We start from the raw sequence: 5,759 nt of genomic DNA on the forward strand, positions 1-5,759 counted from the left end.
CCAGGTCTGTGATTCTTAGCAACAGTAAACACAAAAAATGGGTGGGAACCATACAAGCAGAGTTCAGATTTGACAGAGATCGTTAAAAAAAAATATATATAGCACCTTTCCACGTGGAAGCTGCATTGTATTTTGAGCAAAGACTATGGCTCCTTTCACAGGACACACCACCTGGTTCTTGTGTACATTTCATTGACACTGTAAATGAATAGACCCATTGTAGTAGGACTATTCATACAGTGAGATCATACCTGAAATTTCCAACAAAGGAAATCCACCCTCTTTTCATTGGTCTAATTTTCCAGATTCTCAAGAGCAAGGATAAAAGTTTGCCTCATCCAATCAAATATGCTATTCATTTTTGCAAGCAGGGGCAGGTATTAGAAATGTTCGACCCTCCAGATGTCATTGGTGTAGTAACATTGTTTCGCCGTTGATGTGGGCTGTGGTATGTTGTAGCACTCTCTAGTGGCAGATGCAAGCAAGAGGAATCCGGGGTTTAATAGGGTCATACAGCGATTATAGGATTAAAATACAGTGTAATCTAAATCATTCCACTCCCGAAATTAGATTGCTGTCACGTATCATATCACAGGCAAAAGGTTTTGCAAGTCCTAGCTGTTTGCAGGCTAATTAATTTCTAATCTGCTCTATCCATATTTTCACTGTAGCCAAATTTGATTTCTTTTTGAAAACATCCGCTTTGAAAAAATTTCTTTAATTTATTTTCTGTCTCGCTTGAAGCTACAAAATACTATTTGTAGAGACTATACAGTTATCATAATTGTAAAAGTGAAGCCATAAATATTATCATTGGATTGTAGCTTTATTCTTCTGTAAGCAGTTAAAAAGCATAACTGTATATTTCTATTTTATTCTTGGGGTCCCCTGGGTGATTATAATTAGTATATCCTGCCATGATATATTGCCATGATGAGTTTATAAATTGCCCTTGGGAAAAGAATAGTAATAATAATAATGTTTCCATTTGACATTCCACAATTTGTTTATGCAAGCCTATAACTGAATCAATGTACAATATGTTGGTCACAACATCAATTTTGCATCTCTACAATGGATTGGCATGGTCTGTGTACAGAAAGACTGCTTTTTGGTTGTTCCAGTCTAAAGGGGTTTAGTAGGATAACATTCGCTATAAATGTTTTTTTCTTCTTCTTTATTAGTTCATTCCTGCCCTCTAGTGGCAACCTGGTTTTTTACACAGTTGCGGAACAACTGTATGTTCCGCAGTGTAGTTCACCAAACGTACTGCGATTAAACACTGGGGAGAGAGATGTATGAGACATCAGTCAAAAAGCTTTCAGACCTACATCACTGTAATTATTACAATAATAAGGTAAATTACAGAAATCCTACCTGGTTAAACTTGCAGGCTCATGCAAATTCATTTTGCAACTACGCTAAATTTCAGTTCACAAATATTACAGTTTTGACTATCAAGCAATCTACATTGTGTTTGCACTAATTTAATAGGTGAACCTCGTTGTTATAGTTATCGTCTAAACCTAAGATAGAGAGCTGTATTTGTCTTTTGATAGGAACGTGGACATACATCTAATTAAAATACCATAAATGTGACACCACAATCTGTGGACTAGTGTAGGCTGCCAAATCCGTGCAGTGGCACCTTGCACAAGGTAAAGGTTTTGGTATCGTATATTTGCAAACGTTATATTGTACGTATTAACTATGCTTTTATTTGACATAAATGTGAGAAAAACATAGGGCTCGTCCGGGATTTGAACCCGGGACCTCTCGCACCCAAAGCGAGAATCATACCCCTAGACCAACGAGCCGCTTAGACACTAGTTACTCAGAGTTCATATAGAGCTATACGTAACGTGATATTGTTGCATTTAATTCAAGGTTTTTTTTTTATTATTTCTTTTTTACTGATGACACAAATGCAAATGCTGCGTTAAGTAGCAGAGAATGGCGTTAATATCGCCACAAACCTGGACAAGCACTGTTATAAGCAATGCTTCTTACATTCGTCCGTGTAACAATGTAGGCTACTGTGTTTTTCCCCCTTACCATCTGAAGAGAATCCATGGCCGATTTACTAAAGCTTTTTTAAGGATAAGGCTTTAATACATGCGCAAAAGTGTCATCACGACCAATAAATCACAGAGACGTCTATCGGATGCGTCTCGAATATGGAAGAGCTGTACTGCTTCTGACAGTTCAATATTGCTGGAGCTCGTCTTGGGAGCCGATATCAGCCATTTGAAATGTGCCACATCACATTTTGTCATATTGGCGTTCTAGACAGAAATTGAAAACGAACAAAACAACAAATGAAAGAAATCGCTATCAGTCTTTTTTTCCATCCACATTCTCTCTTATCTTCTTCTTGTCATTTTTGTTTATTTTTCATGTCATGTTATCTGGTCGTCTCTTTTCTGTTCTTTAATTGTCTTTACTCTTTTTGCTGTTGCAGTTATCACACACATTGTTGTGTGCCCTGGAAATAAAACCTCTCAGGATCAGTTTTTAACCTAAAAGTGCCAAACATGCACCCCTTTGAGATATTATTTGAGTTCTCCAAGTGGAAATGTGCTGCAGTCAGGATTGCGCAGTGCCCCAGTGCATACTTGTAGGTTATGCCTGTTGACATGTTTGCCACAGCAGGGCCTTCAGTTTGAGACCTTGACATGTGTAAAAAACTACATATTTCCCAGCATGACAAATTGTTTACAAGAGACAGCCAGTGACAAAAACATCTCTCTAACTGGACAGGTGACTTTGGGTGGGTACAAAGGGCTCTGCTCTGGGCCCTTTTCTATGTAAGCCTTGCCCTGTGAGAGGTGCTGGAAGACATATACTATGGCTCACACCCATAACATTTCTCTGCAGAGGGCACCTCTAGAGATACTCCAGCCCTAACAGGGCCCTCCAAGTTGTTGAATGAGAGTTTGCACTGAGAGGAATGCATGTGCACGGCCAACATTTTAACCCCCCCCCCCCCCCCCCCCCCCCGTTTATGAGAGACATGAGCATGAGAAAGAGCATGTGGAATTTTAATGTCAACCATGTGGGACTGGGAAATTTGGGAAAGCAACAGCCAAACACAATTATTGATGTGCTGCCAACAGGGAATTTTCATATTTTACATATGGACTGATAGCATCGCAGACAAAGAATACAATAGTGAGAATATTCCTTCATAGCTGAGAAATAAAAGAGTAGTTTCTGTGTCTTTTTGAGGATTAGTTGCCATCGAAAATATGTTGTACTAGGCTGGAGCCCAGGTTTTGAGCAGCCTTTGGTTACTGTGGTTACCAGCTTCACAAGGCTCAACAAACAGGGATGAGGAATTTGGTGTTGTGGACATTTACTCTCCGTGGAGCATGAGAGACATTTTTTAATACTTCTAGACTCCCAGCAGGCCTGTGTTGTAACCCTTGGTTGCAAAAAGTCCAGCAGGGCTGATCATGGATAAGAACCATTTCTAACAGTCTCTCTGAAGCCAGTGGTGATTTTTTTAAGCTCTACAGCATTCAGATCTTATCATCCAGGTCCTGCTGAGGTCTTGCCATGGCTGTGGTGAAACAGCAGAATGAGACCAAAAAATGTGTTCAAATAATCTCAAAACAATATGTAAGCATTCCCTTGAGGCACATCTTTGAAAGACACATGAATGACATCCCCTTAAGCTGGATGTGTTAACAGGACAGCTGGGGTGTTTGTATTGCAATTACCCACTTCCAGCATTAATTACACACTGGGAAGAAACAACAGAGGGCGCTATTGGTATCTGTCTGCAACATAACTGAAGCTCATTAGAGTACAGCAAGAACAGTAGATGGATTAGGTGCAGTTTGTAGATACAGCTGTCCTTTCACCTGCAAGTTGGCCCTTACAGAAAAAATATTTCAGCAATGCATTCAATGAGTGATTAGCAGTTCTAAAATTTAGTCCTTACTCACATTCTGGTTGGTTATATGTGATCTAGACATGTTATTTCTATCCTTCAGCAAAATTTTAACTTTGAAAAAATTAGTTAAGTCCCAAATTAGTTTTAAGTTATATAGTTAGATAAGGCAAGTAATATCTTCAAATCTTCAAATAACTTTGATAACTGATTTCTCCAGAATAGACTGTTCAGTAAATAGTTCACTTGATTGGTTTCATAATGCTTTTATTATGAAATTCACCCCTTATATACAAGCACACATGTACACAAAACCACCCCTCTATTACACTAGCTGTTTATGGGTTGATTGTTTTTCATTATGTGTTAAGTCTGGAAACACAACACACACAAGTTAATTTGAATATGAGTGTCCCCAGACCTTTTTATCTGTCATGGTCATGGGCTGAGATGAGAGTGTGTCCACACCAGACCGTCAACATGATGACCAGCATTAATATACAGTAGTACCTCTTACCAAGAACTACATCATATGATCTGTACCCAGCAGAGAAACACGCAAACACACACACACAAACACACGCACACACACACACACACACACACACACACACACACACACACACATACACACACTATATCTCCCTCTCCTTCTTTCTTTCTTTCTCTCTCTCTCTCTCTCTCTCTCCTCACTTGGGCCAACTCCAGCATCAATGAGTGAGCTGTTTTGATGACACATAGAGATACATCCATACTGGCAGATGTCCAGTGAGGATCTATGCTCATGTGCCTTTCAGCGGTGTGAAAAAAATCAGAAACATACCACAAGCACAGCAGACTGCAGTTTGTTTTGTCACATTGAGCTTACAGTCAACAGTATTATTTTCTACTGTGTAAGTTCATTTGGTTATTATGCTACATGATTTCTTTGTGCCTAACAGCAGCTTGAGTTGGCAAATTGCTCTGTGGCATGTGCATCTCATGTTACAAAGCCATCATGTTATTCCTTCTTGAAAGGTCTGTTTGGAAAAATGTCTACCAAAATCCCCACTACAATTGAATAGTTATCACTGTTTAAGGCATACAAGCACAAGCAGTCCTATCTCTGCCCGAAATCAGCTCAAAACATTTAGGAGAATCTCGCTGGAAAGGAGGGTGAACGTTTCTGGAGCACTCTTGGATATTTTTGCGCTATTTCCAAAACAAACACGGACACATCTTGAACCAGATGCCTGTCATATTTCCCATGTTTGCACAACATTTCAGCCCGACCAGGTGGTACTTTTCCTACTCTTTTGCTTTTTGCTCTGCTGATCAGCTTTCACTGATAGGCCTGTCTCCTTTGAGGGTGGCTGCGGTTTCTATTTTTATGTTTGATTTTTCAGATTGCTGTCTTGAGTATAAGTGTGCGTTCCATGTAAAGTTCCTTGTTGTGCATACCTGACACATTCTTCATGCTATGAGTGCGATACTTCCTTAAAAGGCAAAACACAGAGCCTGGCTTTGGGGGTTTAAGCCATTTTAGTAACTTGTGGTAAATGGGGTTTGTGGATTTAGTGAATGACTTTTCGCGATCCAAATATTTAGCTTTTTTTGTTTATGCTTGAAACAGAAATGATAATGAAGAGCACTGTGCTCAGTCAGTAATTTGTTTGATCACCGAGTTTGATCTTGGCTACGGGTGCCCAGCAAGCTGATTCAACCTGCATTTCCTGTGTTGTATTTCATTTAATGCGTCTGAAATTCCCTGGAAAAAGAATGATGGAGGCTTTCCCACAATTGTTTCGCTGCTTTGCATTCTTCACCACATATTTATCACCCAGGCCCCGAAGGAGCACTTGGCTTGCTCGGACCGATCCGCGTT

General features: G+C 39.7%; 1 non-coding gene across 1 annotated transcript; it reads right to left on the reverse strand.

Annotated features, from left to right (window-relative positions):
• Positions 1–1,745: 1,745 nt before the first annotated feature.
• On the reverse strand, positions 1,746–1,817 carry trnap-ugg. The gene has a single exon. It is a non-coding gene; the product is annotated as a tRNA-Pro (tRNA).
• Between the last annotated feature and the right edge of the window lie 3,942 nt (positions 1,818–5,759).

Source organism: Megalops cyprinoides, chromosome 20 (genome assembly GCF_013368585.1).
Source record: "Megalops cyprinoides isolate fMegCyp1 chromosome 20, fMegCyp1.pri, whole genome shotgun sequence".
Classification (NCBI taxonomy): domain Eukaryota; kingdom Metazoa; phylum Chordata; class Actinopteri; order Elopiformes; family Megalopidae; genus Megalops; species Megalops cyprinoides.